We start from the raw sequence: 23,494 nt of genomic DNA on the forward strand, positions 1-23,494 counted from the left end.
CCTTCCAGTAGTAGTGGGTCTAAGGCCACAATACCGGCCCACTAATAGGGTTGTTTGTTAGATAATTGTCTTTGTGATAATTATATGGGTTTGCTACTGTCTGATATGTTTTACATGCTAGTATAATATGATGTTATGAGTTTGCGGTAGTAAGGGGAATAGTCCCCGGTTATCGTTCGATAGGGCCGAAGGGGTAGTATAGTACCCAATTATGCTAGACAGTATGAATTTGTTATGTTATCATGTGGTGGTAGTAGGGGGTGAGATAGTCCCCGTAACCGGTTGAGATAAACCGGAGGGGTAGGTCGGACACCCCGGTATGTCTGATAGGGGTAGGTTAGGCACCCCGGTATGCCTAGCAGGGTAGGTCGGGCACCAAATATGTTTACAGTTTTGTTTTCAGGTACCTCTTCTTCAAAGGGAAGGAGTCGGCACGGTAGCAGCGCATCGCACACACACTCGATTTCCGCATTATGATGTCTTTGGGATTGTACTCTGACATTATTATTATTTCATGACGTGTTTTTATGATATTTGACTTATGGTGTATGAGTTGGTATAATATTGATGCTGTTTTTCGGTAAATGGATTTAATAAATTACTTAATCAAAAACGAAATTTTTGGTCTAGAAAATTGGGATGTTACAATGAAAGTTAAATTAATTTTATATAGTGGTTCCCACGGGTTATAAACTAGTGAATGAATGAATGAATGAACGTGTAAAAAAAACTGATAAGTGAAATACTTTAGGAATTGTTTTATTTTTTAGTTGTATTTAATTAATTTGATTATTAGGGTTATTAGTTTTTGTGATGGATTTACCCTTACGAACTTCTAAAAAAGTCTTCATATACCATCCAATTTGCCAACAATTACAAATATGCCATCGTTGGTCTTAGGTATCGGAAAATTTGATCTAACGCTCCACTTTTAGTTTTCAAGTTCTCGAGAAACACTAAGTTTTCAAATGATCCCTTTCAAATTATCCCAATATAATACCCCGAAAAACGTATAAAAAACGAATTATTTCATCACGCTCCTTAAGCTGTTCCTAACTATTTCTAGTTATTAAGGGCTACCCAAAAAGTATTTTGTTATAAGTTCATAAAGTTATATCAATTTAATTTTGACCTTAGACACCTAATCTAACATTATTGGCTACCAATAAGGTGTTTTGATTCTATCTGAATATCGATGTTCAACATCATGTTTGAGCTGATGCAAGTTAGTTTGAAATCTTTATGATGTTGCTGGTTAGTTTCATTAAAGAATCAACTTTTTTTCCTCTCTCAGATGTTATTGGTAGGTTCGTTGGGCGGTTTCAGTTTATATTTAACTATATGTGTTTTCTGCACAAAACTGGTCAAGAAAAGCTATTTTGTTTATGTTTAAAGTAAAAATATCATATTGTTCTTTATCGTTTTTCTTCTTTAATGAAAATAAGATGCTTTAAACTCACAGACAAATTAATACTATACCATTTTATTTTTAAAATACAATCGTTAAAAATGAAAAAAAATTCTAACAAACGAGGGAGAATTCATATAATAACTTTTTATGTACGGGACCACTTTTGAAACTGTAATATAATATGGACCATTTATGTATCAATATATTTGACCATATGTATGTGTTTGACCGTATGTATGTTTTCAACTATATGTATGTATATGTTAACACAAGTTATATAAGAAAAATTAAAAAGAATAATAATATTAAAAATACTTCTAAATGTATGTTGTGTAATATGAAAATTTTGATATCCTTTTTAATAGTAAATATATTAATATGATGTATGTCAATACATGGAATATAACAACATATATAATGTATCAATATATGTATGTATTCTTTTATAAACAAAGTATATTGTTTAATGTATGTCAATTTATATCTTGCATAATTTTATAAAACAAAATTCATACATATAATATTAGGATAATTTTTATACATATAATATTACATAATTTATAACATAAAACTTATACATATAATATTGGTTTCGTTTTTCGTTTTTTTATACCTTTTTTGGGTATAATATTAGGATAATTTGAAAGGGAAACGAACTTTCAACTTTGTTGACATTTAGTCACTAAACTTTTTTTCATTATCTATTTGCCACTGAACTATTGAAAATGTTCATATTTTACCCTTATGACCGGCTGTTACCGGTCATAAGGGTAAAATGTAAACAGTTTTAATAGTTCAGTGACAAATATATAATAAAAAAAGTTTAGTGACTAAATATGAACAAAATCGAAATTTCATTACCCTTTCAAGTCATTATCCCTATTTTATATATTCAATCATTTTATACGACCATGAAAACACGATAGAATGTCTTCCATAGTCATGAAAAAAGATATAATATGCATATTGATATATTATAAATATACACAAGAAATCGTATACTTGTAGGGATAACTCTTTACTCTTTTGTGGATTAGTACCAGTGACCTTCCGAAGGGTTGTAAGGAAAATCAGATGGCCACTAAATATGTAAGTCATTAGTCACCACCATCTTGAATCCTGCTTTGGTTATTTGTTAAAACATATTAATCTAAAACTTTTTCATTTTTAATAAGTTTAATATCTAAAAAGTGGAAACAAGTACAAACTAAAAGATGGGTGATTATTAAACCCATATGAAAGATACTCAATCCAATCCCCACTAGTCCATAGAAAAATTATTAAAACTCTAGTCATAAAGTGGTCAATAATGTAAAAAGTTTTTAAGTAAAAAACTTCAATTCGATGCCAATTATTATGTTTTGGAGTGATTAAAGATCGCCTAAATATGCCTCCCATAGGCCGTACAAGCTTCCCCCGGCTCCATAATCTTGATATTTAGCTTATGATGAACATCAAGAGCCATCTAATATTATATATTATATAAAATAATCTCAAGTTAAAATGATTATGTTGACATATTTTGCCTCATACATTATAATTTTACAGTATCTCACTGTATAAAACTGACTTTACATGCAGTATGCGTTGTCGCTAATCACGTGGAAGCCATTTGCGACGGAAAAAATATAAAAAAGCACAAGGGTTTTAGGTTATTTGTGACAGATGGCTATCCAATACATAGCATTTTCCAACAGCCATGAAAACAAATTGCCACAGATTTGTCACGGATTTTGAAACAAATTTAGCGATGTATTTTAACGGACCAAATTATGGGCATACTAACTTGGCAGTTATTTACGAAAACACAAGGGTTGTAAGCTAATCTATAATGAATTTAAATATTTTTTTATTAGGGTTCAAGTCTCGTGGTAGACATAGGTGGAATAGGTGTTAGTTTAGGAGTAAATTATAATATTTGTATTTGTTGGTTAAAAAAAATATTTTTTATTAAAAATTTATAAACTTATAAAATAATCAAATTTATTAGAATCCAGAAAAATCTCACACCAAACAAATCCATATTTTCCGGTATTACACAGCAAATAAAACAAATGTAATTTTAATATTATTACAAAGGAAAAGTCATTATATTTTGTTCATACAATCGATCTAGTTTTTATATATTTTTTTATTCAATTAATTTCGAAAAAATGGATAACTATATTCATATTAAGGGATATTAAATGTTTGGTTTTACCCTTTGAAGAGTGTTAGGTTCAATAATACCTCATATTTTGGTTGATTTTGTCATTTTCATTCTTTTATCCGGTTTAGTCCATCTCAGCCGGTCACCAAGCCAATAGGAACTGCTTACTAGGCAATGTTTGGTTTTACCATTTGAAGAGTTTTATGGTGCGTTTGGTTGGTAGGAAAGGAATGGAAATCGAGGGAAAAGGATTCTAATTCCCTTGAATTCATGCATTTGGTTGGACTTAGAGGGGGGGAAATGATTCCTAAATGAAATAAACTTTCCACCATATGGAGGAAAGTGAATTCCTTCCAAAGTTGGATGGAAAACATTCCTTCTCATCTAGGAAAGTGGCAGATTACAAAATACCCCTTGTACTTATCAGAAGACCCACCGCCACTACCATCACCAATTTTAGGGTACAAAGTCATGCTTGGATGTTGAGTCTTAGGTTTTACCCCTTTGTATGTGTAAATGGGTTGAGTCTTTCCTATAAATAGGAGGTGAGTGACTCTCATTATGTAAGGATCATTTTTGGAGTGTTAGACTAGAAAGAGAAATTTGTACAAACCCATTTGTATATCCTTTCTAGATCTAATATGAGCTTACAAAGAATTATTTACTCCTTGTGTTCTTGAGTTTACATGATGATTCACTATATCTTTTCTTATTCCGCACATGTCATCATAATCAACACCACTACAATTGGTATCAGAGCGGGTGTTCTTGATTTCATCAAGAATTGATCCATGGTGGCAATCTTGATTTGGTGATTCATTTTTTGATCTTTGATTTTCGTGATTTGGAGAGTTTTTAGATTCTAAAAATCAAATTCATCATTGTTTTTACTCATAATTCGATTTTCTTCACTAGAATTCAAGTGATTTTTACTTTCTCTCTCTAGAAAACCCATTAAAAACCACTTTCTCTCTCTAGAAATCTTTAAGTTTTTGTGATCATGGTGAATTTGCCATACAATTCTTGGATTGTGATCGTTGAAGGTATCAAATACAAAGTCAATAAAGATCAATATTATGGGTTAGTGTTAAACAGTTTGATTTTTTGGGAAACTATGGTTTCTTATGGAGGATTGAAGGATGATCATGGAAGCTTGATATTTCAACCACTTTGTGAGATTAAATAGTTGGCTGAAATTACATGGTCCATATCAACACGTAGTTGTGATAAGAATGGAGAAGAAAAAGATTTGTTTAAAAAGAAATATGTTTCTCTTATTGAAGACCCAAATGATTTTCGTGCTCTTAAGTTTGTTGAAGTTCAAGACAATGGAGTTCAATATGATGTTCTTGATGTTCTTGGAGTTCATGATAAGAAGATTCAAGTTGATTTTCATGAAGATGAAAAGTTTTTTGCTCGATTGGAGTTCAAACCGATGATATTTGTGTTCTTGTGATTTGTTTGAAGGAATGATTCCTTATCGGAAGCCGGTGATCCAAGAAATTCACAAGTATCAAACTCCAAAAGATTTGATTAAAACTCAAAAAGTTGAAGTTGTGGAAAGTGGGTTTGTTCATGAAATCAAGTCTTCAAGATACAAAAAGATGAGAAAGAAAAAGAAGACGAAGATTAAACGGAAAAACAAGCGGGTTTACTCAAATGTTTTGAAGCCGAAATCCGTGAAACAAATTTGGGTTACAAAGCAACAATCTCCAAATGTTACATTGAATTTGAAGTCAAAACTCAAAAGTGTTGGTGGTTCTTTTGAAGATGTTCTTGGTTTGATGAAAACACGAAGAACACGAAGAACGAGTTGTACATCACGCATAGTGGGTGGTACAATGTTCGATTTGGAGATTTTCTCATTCCAACAAAAGAACCAAGATCTTCTAAATTTGATTCGTTCGTTGAAAACGGAACTCAATTCATCAAAAAAGTATCTCAAATTCTCAAATGGATTCCAAAACGTCCATGAATTCGATTCGTGCTTTGCTTTTTTCATTTTTGATCGTTTTGTTTCGTTGGATATAATCCGTTTCAACCCCATAGTTGATCCAATTATTTTTGTTTAGATCAAATCTAAATCAAAAACATATTCTCACATTTTTTTTTGTTAATTTCGAAATTAATATTTGATATTATTTCGAAATTTTCATCACCGATCATACAATTGGATGAGTAGCCCAACATTTCGAGGTTTATTGTTCAATTATATGTTGAGCCCAAACCTAAAGTCAAGAACTGTTCATCTAATGAAGCCCATTTTTTATCCGATTTCTTCAAAGTCAAAACATCATTGTATCTGTTTTTCAATATATTGAGCCCATCATATTATTCAATTGACGTATGTGATGTTCGTCAGTCGACTTGAACACCAACTTTATCTTGTTGTACCATTGTGCCTGTTCTTCATCATTCCTTCAATAATGCATCTGTTTATAATCAATTTCTTTTCGTTCTATCGATTTCATTGAGTCATTTTAATAATTGTTGATTTGATTCATGTCAAGAATGTTCATGAAATCTAATTTGCTATCGATATTGTTGATTTGTTTCAAGTTGACTTTCTGAAAGTCAAAATCAGACCAATTGGGTAATCGGAGTTTGAATTGATGATTGAAACAAAGGAAGTGATTGATATTAGAATGGACGAATGGACTCCATAGAAGTTGGAATGGACGAAATCTATGGGGAAACCCATTAGAATTCGTCCAAGGCCTCTAAGGAGGGAGTCTATGGGCTGCTTAGGGCCTAAGCAGTCAAATTAGGGTTTCCTAGTTGAAAACCCTAATAGCCTACCTATATAAAGGAACCCCATGGCCCCAAAAACGTGGCTAAGTGATCCTTAGGGTTTCCTGGACGTTTTTGGAGTCCTCCCTCTTCTCCTTCTTCATCCTTATTATTTATGGTGTTTGTGACTCCATTAGAGGTGCAACACTTGAGGCACTAAGCTTTCTGAAGCTAATTACAAGAAGAAATAGATTGTTATTGCTACATAACAATCAAAGGTAATATCTAAACCCTTTATTTCGTTGATAGCATGTTAGATCTAGGGTTTATAAGTCTTGGATGAATTGCATGTACAATAGAGAAACCTAGATCCAAGCTTTAGGTGCGACAACCCGAAATTTCTATCTTGTACAACCGTTCAATTCAATCAAAGTCAGACTCGTTTCGGCTATCTTTCAGCATGGTTTAGAGTCTGTTTGAGTGTTCTAAGCCTTGTACCTTCAAAGTTAGGGTTTAGAAATGACTTCCTTAAGTTCTTCCTGTTTTAAAAGGGCCAAACACTCCTTCATAAGGAGTGTACGGCCGTACACCCATCCTAGCCGCACACTCCCTCATATATATATATATATATATATATATATATATATATATATATATATATATATATATATATATATATATATATGATACTTAGTCATTTTCAATCACTTTTCACACTTTCAAGCCTAGAATTCGAATTCCCTCTCAACTATCTTCAAGATTTCCACTATGATCTTCAAATAAGTAAGTGTTTCATCCTTTGATTAGTTGATACATGGCCTTAACTAGAATCACCCTTTGATTTCATCCATTAAATTCATCTTTTTGGGTTAGATCTTCAAGAACACCAAGAACACACACTAAGTTTTTGGACTCCAAACACCCTTTCAAGCTTCTAGAACGTGAGTATTCCTTCCATAGCTTATTTTATACTAGAAACTCTTGATGTTCCTCATAAAAATCGACCATTTTGCATGATCATCAAGGGTGTACGGCCGTACACACCCCTTGTAGCCGCACACCCTAGTTTGTTGCATGTTTGGGCCTTAAACTCATGTTATGCCTCGAAAATGGAATCACAAATACTTAGGGATACTATATAATACCCTAAATCACCAATTTTGCATGTTTTCATGAGTGTACGGCCGTACACTCATTTGGGCCGTACACCTGGCCGTACACACCTAAGTGTGGCCTTACACTCCCCTTATATAATCATATATGATTGAAACAATTAGTTTCAAGTGTTCCTAGTCCATAAGGTGGTTTCCTTCGATGATTAGTTGTATATACACTAATTATATACATATATATGTCATTATATACTTAATAGGATCCGTTTGTGCTCGAGGTTTCACTTGACAGTTAACATCCTATATCAATCTTACATTCGTATCACTCTCTACAGGTGAGTTCATACCCCTTAATCTACCTTTTAAATGATTTAAATGCTTTATAGGGGGGGGGGGAAATACAAGTTGAAACATTATAGTTATGGAATCAATCATATGTGATTAATAACTAACAAACCAATGGATTTCTTATACTTCAAAAAGTTTTATCAAGCAAACTAGTATTAAGCTCTTATCAAACTCTTTTATATACTAAAACCTTCAGTTAATTCTTTCAAACTAATATGTTATCAAACTCATGTCTATATAGATATTGTTATATAAACAAGGTTGAAAGGACTTAGGACTGATAACCCACTTTATTTCCTGTTCCTTGTTTGGTTGTGGACTTAGAGTATCTTGTTGTTTGTCCGAGTGTCGTTTGAATCTTAGTTATATATTATGTATATGTGTGTAGATATAAAAGCTTTTACCTCAGTTCCAACACCTTTGGGTAGCAAAGGTGTGCAAACATACCCAGTCATTCAAACAAACATTGCTAGCAAACTATAATAGGTATTGTTTAGGAGATTACTACTCACTATTTCTAGTATAATGAAACATACAAGAGTCAGTTCATACATGAGTCAGTTCAAACATACTATAAAGAGAAACAGAACGAACATACTATAATGACAAACAAGGAGAACACACTAAATGTCACACCCCCGAACCAGACGGCGGAAACGTCTGAGGGCTTGCGTGACTTAAATTGAATATCATCACAATGAATATACATGAATCATAACATAAACATCACCATGCATCAATATATTACAACTGACATTGTTCACATCAAGTACATTGTTTTGACATTACAAATCCATAACATAAAGTGTTTGATAGTTTTCAAAAGCACAACACCCTAACATACTTGGTACTACTCCTCAGCTTACCTGTTACCTGAGAATACAAGTTATTTTGAAAACGGTCAACATATGGAATGTTGGTGAGTTCATAAGCAGGTTTGATATGAAAAATGTTTTGTGTAGTTTGAAAGAAAACAACCCAGAAAATCCGATATTTTCTGAAAAGACCATTGTTTATATAAAAGTGTGAAGATCCGTAAATATATGCATGATGATTTCCAGACGTGTATAGTTGAAAAGCTTCGTATTAAAAGTACCAGTGAAAAATGTTGAACTTCCCCGGAAAACCCGATGTTTTCCGACAATAAAAAAATATCATATAACTGTTCGAATTGTTATTCCATCACTTGAATGATTTTTGATTTACCTTGATTACTTGATTATTATTGGATTTATTTATGTGAGTCGTTATAACCATGCATGATAATGACTAATTCGTCTGTCTTGGCACTCTGGTGAACGCCGAAATTGATCTTAAGATTTTGTCACCCTAGACTGGCCGGGTCTAACTGTAGCGAACAGCTGAGGTGTGGGGGAGTCACCCCCGTATAGATCTATACACAAACTCTCGCTCTCTCTCCAGGAGACTTTGATTATAACTACAGACTACGACCGACACACGTTGGTGCCACCCGTTATTACTCACTAAATCCCAATTGACTTTGATTACTATTGATTATCGACCCGTATTTGTTTACTTGGATTGACGATAGGCCTAATAAACGAGGAGAAGAGGATTACAATATCCTACTATTCCCGCGTATTATTTATGGCTATTGGTTATACGAAGAGCATGATGGCTGGTTTCGCATTTGATTCATTTGGACCTTACTAGCATTGCTAATGGGCCACTAAGGCCCAATAGTATTTAAAGCCATTGAGGGTCCCTTAAATATGAAATTGGGTCATAGAGGCCCAATAACATTTATTGTTATCCCTTGGGCCCAAAAATCATGTTAATGGGTCACAAAGGCCCAACAAGCATGATTGGAACTTTCAAGCCCAAAGATTTGAATGTTTACTTGTTTTATGTATAGTTTGATTGTTGGAAAGTTTGATTGGGTGATTTGTTAATTTCGCACCGGAACAAGGCCGGTCGGTTATTTTTAACGATGTTGGAATTATACGCATTTTCATCTTTCCATTTTCATGAATTGTAGTTTGGTATTTTTATTTTAACTCAAATATCTTAAATTAAAATAATTGACTCAAAAATCTTGGTTTGAACCCCTTTCAGCCCTTCTTTGGTAAAATTGACAATTTTAGTCCTTTTATATATAAAAAGACATTTTAAGCCCTTAAACCATTTTCTTGACACTTTTGACCCAAAGACTTGTTCCCGTGATATTTTTAGCTCAAAACTCATTCTTTGGCAGTTTCAACCCTTCCAGAAAAGTATTTTTCGGTTAAAGCCCAAACTTTTTGCAACTTTTACAATTTTGACCCAAAATCCAAAAAGTTTACAATTTTGATCCTTGTTTGGAAATTGCATCAGTTTAACCCCTGAATTTGTTTGATTCACCTTTTTACCCCCTGTTTTGAGAAGTTTACCATTTCAACCCCTTGAAAGTTGTAATTTTCGCAAGTTTTGGCTTAATGGGCCGAAAAGCCCAAGATTTAGCCCAATAAGCCTTAAATTTTATTTCTAACCTTCAATAGAGTATGATATTCATAAAAACACTTATTTTTACTGTTTTGACCCTTTTAGTCCTTAAGAAAACCGTAACTAACAATTTTTCCACTCAACTTTGGTTTGTTTGACAATTATAGCCCAAAAATGAGTTTTATGTTGCCATATGTTTGTTTTAATCTTAGAGGGTAATTTTTCTTAACTTGTTTAGTCTAATATGTCTTAGATCATGTTTATCTTCCTCTTAGATCCATAGATCTTGAGATTTCCATTCTTTTTGTTACATATTTATCACATAAACACATGAAATCACACATAACATACACATACACATAGATCTACACATTTTACTTGTATTCTCCCCCATAAAACATATGAAAACCGAAAATAGAGGGGTATGAACTCACCTTGAGTTTGTGGGTTTGGTTTTGAAGAAGAAATGAAAGAAGATTTTGGTCCTAGCAACTCCCTTGAGTAGATCTCGAATTTAAGAAGATTCTAGGAGTGGATCATGAAAAACTTACTTAGAATGAGTGATCTCACATGAAAATGAAGTTATACAACTTAAGTGTGGTAAGACTTACCAAGAATTGATGATTTTTGATGATGAAACTCTTCTTGAAGATGTGCAAATTCTCGAAAATTAGAGAGGAAATGTAGATTGTTCTTATGAGTTTTTGAGAGGATTTAGAAGAGTGTGTGTGTTTGTGAGGTCTCGGCCGTGAGGAAGAAAAGAGAGAGGGAAAGAGAGAGGTGAGGTGACTTGCTTGGTTGCATGGTGGTTTAAAGCCTTGATGCATGTTAGATCTTATGGAGGTGGCACTCCAAAGTCAACTCTTCTCCTTATTTCACTTATTTTCTCTTTTTTTTGTTTTCTTCTTGGGCCGAGAAAAGGGAAGAAAGAAAAAGAATTTTGGGCCTTTGGTGCTTAATTCCATCTTATGGGCCCATTTTTGATGATTTTTGGCCCATTGGGCTCCTATGATGGATTACGGCCCAATTTGTCAAAAATAATGGGTTTCATAGCCCATTAAAGCTAATTAGGTTAGTTATGGCCCAATAAGGTCCATTAGGGTATTTTATTTCATTCTAGGCCCATTATGGCCCAAAATGTTAAAATAAATGAAAGTGAGTCCAATTAGGGCCCATTTAAGAGTCCTAAGCCCAAAATAGTCAAATTGGGAGCTTATTGGCCCATTAGGCCCAATAAGGAAATCCTAGTCCAAAATGGACTTAAACCGGGATTTCTAGGGTTTCCAATTCTTTGTTGACTATTTGAAAGTTTGTATAGGGTGTTTGATGGAAATTTTTGTTGTTATTGAATAAGCATCATACATGCTTTCACATTTTTGGTTCACAAATGTTATCATTGTTGTTGTTACAAGGTGTAGAATTCCTAGTTGTGACATCATCCCCCCGTTAGAGGGAATTCCGTCCCGAAATTCTTTTTAAAGCTAGATTCGAGAATGCTAGAATAGGTGAGGGTACTTCTGCTTCATCTGGTCTTCGCATTCCCATGTGAATTCTGGCCCACGCTTCGCATTCCACCGTACCTTCACAATCGGAATGCGACTTTGCTTAGTACGCTTCACCTCCCTGTCCATGATTTCGACTGGTTCTTCGACGAACAGGAGATTCTCGTTGATTTCGATTTCCTCAAGTGGAATGACGAGGGTTTCGTCGGATAAACACTTTTTCAAATTGGAAACATGGAACACGGGGTGTACACTGCTGAGCTCGGCAGGTAGCTGCAGTCTATAAGCCACTGGACCGATTCGGGCAAGAATCTCGAAGTGTCCAATGTATCGTGGGTTTAGTTTTCCCCGTTTCCCAAAACGAATCACCCCTTTCTAGGGAGAGACTTTTAACAACACCCGATCCCCGACTTGAAATTCCAAGGGCTTCCGTCGTTTGTCAGTGTAGCTCTTTTGTCGGTCTCGTGATGCTTGTAGTCGAGCTCTGATTTGAACTATTTTCTCCGTTGTTTCACGTATGATTTCCGGTCCCGTTAATGCATTGCTTGATGTCTGTCTTCCTGCTAGTTGAGTATCACCTACCTCAGCCCAACACAACGGTGATCTGCATTTACGCCCGTATAGTGCTTCGAAAGGAGCAACTTTGATGCTTGAGTGATAGCTGTTGTTGTATGAGAATTCGATTAAAGGCAAGTGGGTATCCCACGACTTTCCAAAGTCTATCACACACGCGCGAAGCATGTCTTCAAGGGTTTGAATGGTTCGTTCGCTTTGACCATCCGTTTGTGGGTAGTAGGTAGTGCTCATGTCGAGTTGTGTTCCCATAGCCTTTTGAAGTGATTGCCAAAAACGCGAAGTGAACCTACTATCTCGGTCGGAGATGATAGATATTGGCACTCCATGAAGTCTCACCACTTCTTTGATGTATATTCTGGTCAACCTCTCCATCTTATAGGATTCTTTTATTGGCAGGAAATGGGCGGATTTTGTCAATCTGTCGACTATTACCCATATGGTATCCAAACCATCTGTCGTCTTGGGTAGTTTGGTCACAAAGTCCATAGCAATCCTTTCCAATTTCCACTCGGGAATTACTGGTTGCTATAATAATCCCGAGGGCTTCTGATATTCCACATTTACCTTAGCACAAGTAAGGCATTTGCTAACATAGGTGGCAATCTCTGCCTTCATGTTGGGCCACCAATAATGTTGCTTGATATCCAAGTACATTTTATCTAAACCCGGATGGATGGAGTATCGTTTCTTGTGGGCTTCATTCATGACTACTTCTCTGAATCCCCCAAGCTTAGGGATCCAAATGCGGTTCATGAAATAATATGCTCCGTCCTCCTTCACTTCGAAATTATTTTCCATTCCACGTAACGCTTCGCTTGTTTTGTTTTCTGTCTTCATGGCATCGGACTGGGCAGCTCTGATTTGTGAGGTCAGGTGGGATTGAATGGTTATGGAGAGAGTCTTTACACGACGATTCGAGTATTCTTTCCGACTCAAGGTATCGGCTACCACGTTAGCCTTGCCTGGGTGGTACTTGATCTCGCACTCATAATCGTTTAGCAGCTCAACCCATCTTCGTTGCCTCATGTTCAACTCTTTTTGATTTAAAATGTGTTGGAGAGTCTTGTGGTCAGTGAAAATGGTGCACATTGTACCATAAAGGTAGTGCCTCCAGATTTTCAAGGCGAAGACCACAACTCCCAATTCGAGATCATGGGTGGTATAATTCACCTCATGTGTCTTTAGTTGTCGGGACGCATAAGCTATCACCTTCCCATGCTGCATAAGCACACAGCCTAGACCCTGATTCGACGCGTCGCAGTAAACTACGAAGTTTTCTGTTCCCTCTGGTAGCGATAGTACCGGTGCACTGCAGAGTGCTTGCTTCAGAGTTCGGAATGCAGTTTCTTGCTTACCTGTCCATTCAAAGGGTACACCCTTTTGTGTAAGCATGGTAAGTGGCTTGGCTGTCTTAGAGAAGTTCTGGATGAACCTCCTGTAATAGCCTGCGAGACCTAAAAATTGGCTAATTTCTGTGGGTGTCGTTGGGATCGCCTATCCTTCGATGGCTTTGACCTTAGAAGGATCCACGTGTATCCCTTCTTGACTAACAACATGACCCAAAAAGTTCACACTACGGAGCCAGAACTCACACTTAGAGAGTTTTGCGTATAGCTTTTCGGTTCGCAGGGTTTCCAGGATTTGTCGGAGATGTTGGCCATGCTCCTCTTCGCTTCGAGAGTAAACTAGAATGTCGTTAATGAAAACGATGACAAAGTTGTCGAGGAATGGTCGACAGATTCGATTCATTAGGTCCATGAATGCGGCAGGGGCATTCGTTAGACCTAAGGGCATTACAACAAATTCGTAATGTCCATAACGAGTTCGAAAAGCGGTTTTGGGGATATCCTCTTCCCGGACCTTGAGTTGATGGTATCCAGATCGCAGATCTATCTTGGACAAATAGCTTGCGCCTTGAAGTTGGTCAAATAGATCGTCGATTCGCGGAAGTGGATAGCGATTTTTGACAGTGAGCTTATTTAGTTCCCTGTAGTCAATGCACATCCTAAAGGATCTGTCTTTCTTCTTAACAAAGAGAACCGGAGCTCCCCAGGGTGAGAAACTGGGTCGGATGAATCCTTTGTCCAAAAGCTCACTGAGTTGGCTGGACAATTCTTTCATCTCCGCAGGAGCCAATCTGTAGGGCGATTTGGCGATGGGAGTAGCTCCTGGCACAAGGTCAATTCGAAACTCGACTTGTCTTTCTGGGGGTATCCCCGGAAGATCTTCAGGAAAGACATCCGGGAACTCACAAGCTACTGGAATGTCTCGAATATTGACCTCTTCCTTGGATTTATCCACTATATGAGCCAGAAACATCAAGTCTTTCTTTCGTAGATACTTCTGTGCCTTAATGCACGTGATAAGACGAAGGTTTATGTTGGGTTTGTCTCCGTATACAATCAGGGTTTCGTGATTTGGAAGGTGAAGGCGAACGGCCTTCTCGTGACACATAATTTCAGCATGGTGGGGGCTTAACCAATCCATGCCAATAATCGCATCAAAACTCCTAATGGAAACAGGCATTAAGTTTATTTGAAAGACATGTTGGTTCAAGGTTAGGGTACATCCGATATAGATTTCCCCAGTGGATTCTGCTTTCCCATTGGCCATTTCCACCGTAAAGGTTTCATTAAGCTTCTGGGGTTGTTGCTTTAACAAGTGTTTAAATCTATTGCTCACAAAGCTTCGTTCTGCTCCGGTGTCAAATAGGATGCATGTATAAGTGTGGTTTAGGAGAAACGTACCGGTGACAACTGTGGGGTCCTGAACCGCTTCTCCCTGACCCATGGTCAACACTCTTCCTGTTCCCCCATTCCCAGGGTTGTTGTTGTTGGGGCAGTTTCGACGGAAATGCCCAGTCTTTCCACATCCATAGCAGGTGTGGCTCGGTCCTGCATTGTTGACGCTGTTGTTGGTGTTGTTGTTGTTGTTGTTGTTGTTGTTGTTGTTGCGGTTGTTGCTGTTGTTGTTTCCTTGCTGCTGGTTCTGGGGAGGATATGTCCTGCAATATTTTGCCGTGTGACCCTTTCGATTGCAACTGGTACAATGCATCTCCCTGCATTCGCCATTATAATGGAGACTGCACTTGTTGCACTTTGGGAGATTTCCGGAATACTGCCTAGGAGCACTTGGAGCAGCTGAGACTGAAGCATGTGGTGTGGAGGGAACTTGGGTGGTTGCAGCATTAACTGTCGCTGTATGTTGCTTCTTTGACGACTCCGAGCCTTGTCGTCCTTTTCTCTTGTTGTTCTTTCCTTTCTTGTTGTCACTCTCCTTCTTGCCTTCAGCTTCCCCTGGCTTCTCGCCCTTCTTGTTGTTGTGGTCGTACAGCTTCTTGGCCAATCTCTTGGCACTGTCGAAGGTTTCAGGATTTGCAGCTATCACATTTCCTTGGATTGGGGAGGTTAATCCCCAGATGAATCGTTCGATTTTCTTTCCCTCTGAAGTAATCATGCCAAGACACAACAGTGACAGTACGCTAAACCTAGATATGTATGCGTCAATCTCGGAATTTCGGACGGTGAGATTCCACAACTCCTGTTCCATCTTCTGAATTTCGCCTCGCGGGCAGTACTCGGCCATCAGCATTTCTTTCATCTCCGCCCACGGCATAGAGTTGGCTACGGGGAGAGTCATGGCTTCCACGTGTCCGTTCCACCAGGTGAGAGCTTGATCAACGAACGTGCATGCGGCAAACTTCACCTTCATCTCCTCAGGGCACTCGCATATCTCGAATACTTATTCCACCTTCTCAATCCATCTTTTTAGGGTTATCATTCCCCCAGTGCCATTAAAGGTTCGTGGCTTGGCATTAGTGAAATCTTTGTAGGAGCATGTCTTGGTAGGTCCTTGATTTATTCTGTTGTTCGAACTTCTAGCCCATTGTCCATTGCCTCTTCCATTGTTCCCTTGGTGAATTTGTGCCATGGCTGCGGTGACCGCAGCAGATACAGCTGCTTGGAATGCAGCTGAGTTGACTTCGGGTGGGGTTGGCCCAGGGTTTCCACGGGTTGGTCGTTGAGGCATCTTTCTGTCATGGAACGGAAATATGTTGAGTGTCTAGGATTTCTGCGAGTTTGTGGTCCTATAAACTAGGTGTAGTGCATGTACTTAAGTTCTTTCACATGTTAACATACAATTATGGAGACTCAATGCATAACAGATAACAATATCACAATAGAACACACATATTTTTCACGAATAATATCCGTACTTTGATACATGAAAATTTGCTCGAAAGAGCATACATAAGTGGTGCAAGTTCGACAGCGTAACGACTCTATGAGCAGTGTAATCACTTAAACATAGAGTCGACGGTACATAACATAGATCATAGTACTAGTAGGGTAAGGCTGATCCTAACACTCTAAGGAGCGCCCGATGACGGCAACGAGGTCATACATCGAAGTGTTTGTTGGATTAGTGTCTAAGTCCATAACTATTTTGGTATGTACTTGACCCGATGGTGCATGGTCCTTTTGGGTTGCCTTCACCAAAGCAACTTGATAGGAAGAATTATGGAGAGAAAGGATTAAATATGATTTATTAATATATTATGAGAATAATATATTAAAGGAGAAATCATATTGTTTAATTAATATTAGTCAAGAATTAATTAGTAATTAGTTTTGTGACTAAAAGAGATTAATTAAACTTAAGGGACTGGAATTGTAATTATAAGATAATTGCAATTTGGGCTATGGATTGCCTTATATTAAGGAGTGGACGAATTCTATGGGGAAACCCATTAGAAATCATCCAAGGCCCTTAAGGAAAGGAGTCTATGGGTTGCTTAGGGCTTAAGCATCCAAATTAGGGTTTCCTTGTTAGATAACCCTAATAGCCTCACTATATATAGAGCCCTTATGCCTCAAAAATGTGAACAAGCTTCCTTCTAGGGTTTCCATACGTTTTTGAGAGCCTCCTTCTCTTCTCTTCTTCATCCTCTTGCTCTTGGTGTTTGTGAACCATTAGAGGAGTGACACTTGTGACTCTAAGCTTTCTAAAGTCATTACAAGAAGGATTCGAGATTGTTATTGCTACATAACAATCAAGGTATGATCTAAACCCTAATTCATATGTTAATATTGATTATCACATGCTAGATCTAGGGTTTAAAGTCTTGGATGAATGCATGTACAATAGAGAAACCTAGATCCAAGCATTAGGGTTTGTATGAGCACATAGGATGTTCTTATGTCTTAAACCCATCAGTGGTATCAGAGCCTTGATTGGTTTCTATTGTATTGATGCCTAGCATATTCATTCTTGTTGCAAAATCGATTTTTTGGCTCCCTGACTGCTGAACTCGGCGAGTTCCAATGTGGACTCGGCGAGTTGGCTCCAACTCGGCGAGTCCATAGAGGAACTCGGCGAGTTCGAGCGTCAGAAGGAGGCAGTTTCAGGATTTCTTGCTGTTTTACTCATGGATACTTGCCTTAACTGTTTTGGGTCATTAAAATCCGATTTTAAACATATTTTGAGTATATCCTTGATTAAACAAAAAGATAATTATCAATTGATTAGATAATAACTTCCTTATATGATTAAAGTTTGATTATTTGTATTAATTGGGTAACTTATCTTGCAAGAAATTGATTTTAGGTCAAATTTAGATAATCATTAAATTAATTGTTTAATTTAAATTATTTGCTATTTGATCCTTGTGTTTTTGAAATGTTTCAAATACTTGCCCTCAAGTTTTGGAATTTAAATTTTGATTAAAAGGTTTGATTTGAAATATTTAGATTCTAAACCCTAATGTTTTGAAATGTTTCAAAACTTGCCCTCAAGTTTTGGAATTTAAAAGTTGATTAAAAGTTTAATTTAGAAATGTTAAATTCTAAAACCCTAGTATTGTTTTGAAAAGTTCAATTCACACCCTTATGGTTTTATTAATTAATTAAAGTGTATAATTAAGAGAGATTTAATAAATTCATAAAAGTTTTGGTTTACAATTTAATTAAATTAAAAGTGTAATTATTAAATTTGACCACCAAGTATTTTAAAAGTGTAAAATACACCCTATACTATATATAACATTAAAAGTCTAGTATTATATATATGTATGAGTAAACAGTCAGTCATACCGTTAGTAGGCCTCATTCACGAAGCTGGTCTATAAGGGGTGTTTAAGGAAATTGCCTATAAAATGGCGATTGAATGGGTATCCACTCTTACCCACCGCACTCTTGACTAGTGGAGGGTCGTTAGCCGAACGGGTAGGATAGGACAGAAACCTTCCATTATAAGTATAATGAAGTACAAAAGTAACTGAATGCTTTTACAAAATTCCCAATCTTAGTTACTTTAGGCAAAAGTGAATTGATGCAATTCCATGAAATTACACTTTGTGCCCTTGCGAAGACGTTAGTGGAGCGTGTGTGGTTAACCGGCACACTAAATGGTTCTAAGCAAAGGTAGCAAAGGGTGACTCATTGTTTGTCATAGTTCGGTGGAGCGTGTGTGGTTAACCGGCACATCGAATAGGTGACTGTAACATTTGAGGGCACCATGTAAGTTTGCATGGTTATTCACACCCTGTTTTGTGATCCTCGGCATCCCAGTCACAAATCGAGGGGCATATCGAGATTTAAACATGCCATTGAAATGTTCAATGAATCTCAAAAGATCTAGGAATTTTCAATAGATTTAAAACTTAAATTTTTTTTTTTCGTTTTTCATGATGGAAATTAGTGAATCGTCATTCACTTACCTTCAAATGTTCTGCAATTTGGGTTACGACATCCCTCTCCCAAGTTGTAGAGTATTGTGTTGGGTCCTAGCCTTAATATCTCATTTGGGTGATTTATTAAGGACTCAATCAATCAACTAACTTGAATTTTTCTCCCGTTTTGTAGATGTCAAAGTATGACAACTATGGTCTTCCCAAATCCCGTGGAAAAAGCTTTTCACATGAAGATGATATTCCACGATTCGATCGAGGAACACGAGATCATGCTTCACTTCCTCCACCTCCTCCTATTGTTCTCCCTAACCCACAAGTTCAAAAGATTGAAAAGTTCAAACTCACTCAAGCCCTTTTGGCAAGTAAACATGAAGAAGGAAAGTCAGTGTGTGCACACGTCCTAGAGATGAAGTCACACATTGATAGGTTAAGAATGTTGGGATCTGTTGTCTGTGAGGAGCTGGCTGTTGACTGGGTTCTTCAGTCACTTCCTGACTCATATAGTGAGTTCGTAAGAGAGTACTATATGATGAACCACGACGTAACCCTCATCGATCTCACTTATATGCTTATTGCTGCTGAATCAGCAATGGTTTGGCGCAATGGAAAAGCAAAGTTGATTGGTAAATCTGCCTTCAAGACCTCTATGGATATAGAAAATGGCAACGAAAGACATGCTATGATCGAAAAGTTTGATCATAAGAGAAAGGCAATGTCTGAAGTAGTTCCATGTCCTGTTCCGAAAGAGTCGATTTGCTTTTATTGCCAAGAGAAGGGGCATTGGAGACGAAGCTGCCCTATTTACCTAAGAGATCTAAGAGATGGGAGAGTCAAAACGTATGGCTCTACTTTAGGTAAAATCCATTAACTAACTCTTTTAAGTTCCTATTCTAGATTCTTAATACATAATGTGATAAGATTACATTTCGATGTCTTGTAGGATCGAAAAAAAGAGAGGAATCTTAAGGGAAGAAGTGAGCGGAATCTAATCGTGAAGAAATGGATTTCGATCGCATTACTTGAAGATTAGAATCTTAAGCTACTACTTGGAGTTAGAATAGATTGCTTAGGAATATTTAACAACATAGTTTTTCAGTTGAATTGCATTGTAAGGACAAATTTTTCTGCAATAATACAAATTTTGATTTTATATTATTTATTTATCCTTGCAATGGCGTGTATGAAAAATTGATGTAAGTTTCTATTATTAGCAATAATGGATTTGATTCTTATTTATGTTATTTGTGGAAAGGTCAAGAATTTACCAAATAGGGAAAGTTTCTCATCGCCCAAGTTTCAATTGGACAGAAACTTGGAATCATACAACTTGGTTGCATGAGAAATTTCATATTTGGAAATTAGACTAATTCATTGACAAAGTGTCAAGTGAAGGACTAGGAGATTGAGTACACAAGGTTGTGTGTTGATCAAGTCCACCACAAGAGTAACAAAGATATTCGTCATGATTTACTAAGGTTAAGTAAATATGATTATACTTATGAGATTAAGTATAATCCTCAATTGATTGAAAGAGTTTCAATAAATAGCAGAACGAATAAGAAGAATCAAGTAGGCAGAAAGATAAAAGTTTCTCTATTCTAAGAAGAAGGGAGAGTACCTTTTTATTATGTTTTATGATAGGTCTTACTGATTAAGAACCATATCTCAATTGATCCTCTAAGTGAGTCTTAGTGCAATTGTATGTCTGAGAAGAGGAATCAAGAATTGAAGAAATGGTTAAATCAAGAAGTCAATCATACTTTGTTCCAAAACCAAGTCTTAGAGTTAAGATTGTGAATTGAGTGACAAGTCTTAAGAAGGTTTATAACATTCATCAAATGTGAAATTTGAAAAGGTTTTCTTATTCTTGCACAATTGGAAAGTTGTGATGTCTTGGATAAGACAAAGACCAACTAGGGCCAATTTAGTGAAGTGTTTTGTCTTGATAAAAACTACACTAACTCTTGAATATTTGTTTGTCGAGAAATGTTTATTGACAAAAGAATCTTATATGTCAAGGAGTCAGTGGGAGTCTTAATGGTCTTGAAAAGTTTCAAGAACTAATCGAGAATAAACCTTATCGATCATCACTAGCACACGACTTGAGGTTTACAACCTATCGTGTTGACATTATTTTGTTTCTGTGCTATTCCAATTGAGTTAATTATGCATGTGAGTTCTATGAGTTCTCATTTGAACGCGTAAAAGGCAAGGACCTTGATCAATGAAAAGTATATTGATAGGAAAGAGTGAGTTGCTTAACTACTTGGAAGACATGGTGGGCACTCGTGTTACCATAAGGCAAGAAATCAAGATTGAGAAAGTTCAGTCCATATGAGTTTGGATTTGTCACAAACTTTGGTTTTGACAAATTCGCATGGATAGGAACACATACACCATTAAAATCTAAGTGTCATAAGATTCCCTCCTTCATAAAAATGACTGTGAGGAAATGCTTTCACTATGAGAGATTTTAAGAAGATAGTGATTGTGAAATTGTATTCTCGAATTCTATTATGGTTACGGCATCCCTTTCCATAATTCGATTGTGAGATTTGACAATTAGTCTGGATTGTTTGGACACACATATGAGCTATCTAAGGAAAAGGTGTATAAGTTTAAGAAGCTTAGATAAAGGATTATCAAAGCATTAGGTATTAGAAATATGAACTTCAGAAATTCAATAAGTATTGTTTTCTGGAAGTTCAGTTGTTTTCTAAAACATGTCAAAGCTAGTGGGAGCATAAGTGTTATGCTTATATGATAATAATCATCATGATAGTGGGAGCATAAATGTTGTGTTTGTATGATTATTAAGGCAAGTATTGCAAGTTAGCAATATTAATTATAGAAAACAAGAGTCATACTTTGCAAAGTCGTAAGGGTTGAATAGTTGTTTTGCTATAATTAAGGGAGAGAATATTGTACTTCGTTTCAATATCTAAAGCTTAGATTGAGAAATTTTAATAAATTTAGTCAAAGGATACATAGTGTGTTCTTAAATTTCGATTATGATTACGGCATCCCTCTTCATAGTTCGAATTATAAGAACGAGACACATAAAATATTATGGCAGAAGATGGATAAAGCATCATATCTTTATGTAAGACATTATGCATCGTGTTCCATACGCTTCGGGTATAGGATCGATTGCAAGTGCTATAATATTTGACCATTCTAAAATTTTCCAAATGTCTAGCACATTTAGAGGGAAAAAGGACTAGAATCGGTTTTGACTAAAATAATTAAACAACTATCAAAGGACGATCCAAAGCTCGTTGAGGATTGATCGCTTGTGAGTAGTTGGAAGTATGGTATTGGATGACATTAATATGAGTAGATAAGATTCTATTAAGAATGAATTGTCATATGGCAAATATGGAAATGTTTCCATATTGGGAGTTGGATATTGAGAATCTATGTCTAGATTAGAAACTTTTATGCAAGAAGGATGTTCAAAGGAATGTACTTTGAGTGAGAGACATCATATCTATAGAATTATTTCTGATAGAGATTGGCCAAGTCTTGATGATTTTGAGCTATAACTTTCCGAAAGAATCATTGCATAAAATGTTAGAATAAGTAACAAGAATTTCATATTCTTATACTTATGATAAGGATTGGGAGTTGTGAAATGAATATGATTGGAAATGTGTTCATTTGATCTATTTCACAAAGTAAGGACCGTAGGTAAACATCGTGTGCATGCTGAGAGCATGGGACAAGTGTAGTAATAATTCAAGTAAGAAGTTGATTACCCGAAACAACAAATAATGAGTAATCGATATGGTGATAAATAAAAGGTGTTTTATTTATACTCAAAGGTTTGGGACCATATAGGATTAGTATTATTCTTGTGTTTCACTTTGCATGTTTTGACTTCCTGAATAATTAATTATTTCAGAATAATCGAATTATTCAAACGGACCACAGTCGTTCATATGTTGGAAGTAGGTATGAATGAAGACTGTCGTGAATTGGTGTGTGGATTGTCTAAAGTGTATTAGACATAAGCAAATGTTTGCTGCAACGTTCATGAGTGCTTATGAATATGATTTGAGCATTGGATTAAAACCCATGCTCACTTGGATCACTTCATGGATTTTATCACGAGTGATTGGTGAGACGATAATATCTTATATTCTTGAAACCGAGATGTGTGAGTTGTATCTTACGAGTCGGTTACACATTGATAATATGTAAACGCACCAGTAACTTGGTGTTATAAAACATATTGTTGTGTGTGATTCGGTGAGTGAGTGCAAGCGAGCATTGAGTCGAAGTTTATCCGTTCCTTTTATCCAAAGTAGGGTGAAAGCGATATCTGTGGGCCCCTCGATGATTTAGTGATGGCACCTAAGTGCTTGGCCAAGCCGGGACTAATTTGATGTGTTCAATTATAGTCTGTTGTTAGTCGTCATAAATCGGAAATCGGGAAACAAGACATAGACAGAGAGAATGATTTAAATCCATGTCTCAGTCTATACGATATCTAGAATGGAGGAATATATGATCCCTTATCTAAAGGACACG

General features: G+C 36.3%; 1 protein-coding gene across 1 annotated transcript in view; it reads right to left on the reverse strand.

Moving 5' to 3' along the window:
- LOC145139468 (succinate dehydrogenase assembly factor 2, mitochondrial-like) overlaps positions 1-23,494 on the reverse strand; it is a 78,662-nt gene that overhangs the window by 53,938 nt on the left and 1,230 nt on the right. The window lies entirely within an intron of this gene.

This window comes from Lactuca virosa, chromosome 9, assembly GCF_052849685.1.
Source record: "Lactuca virosa cultivar CGN04683 chromosome 9, Lactuca_virosa_CGN04683_v6, whole genome shotgun sequence".
In the NCBI taxonomy this organism is placed as follows: Eukaryota; Viridiplantae; Streptophyta; class Magnoliopsida; order Asterales; family Asteraceae; genus Lactuca; species Lactuca virosa.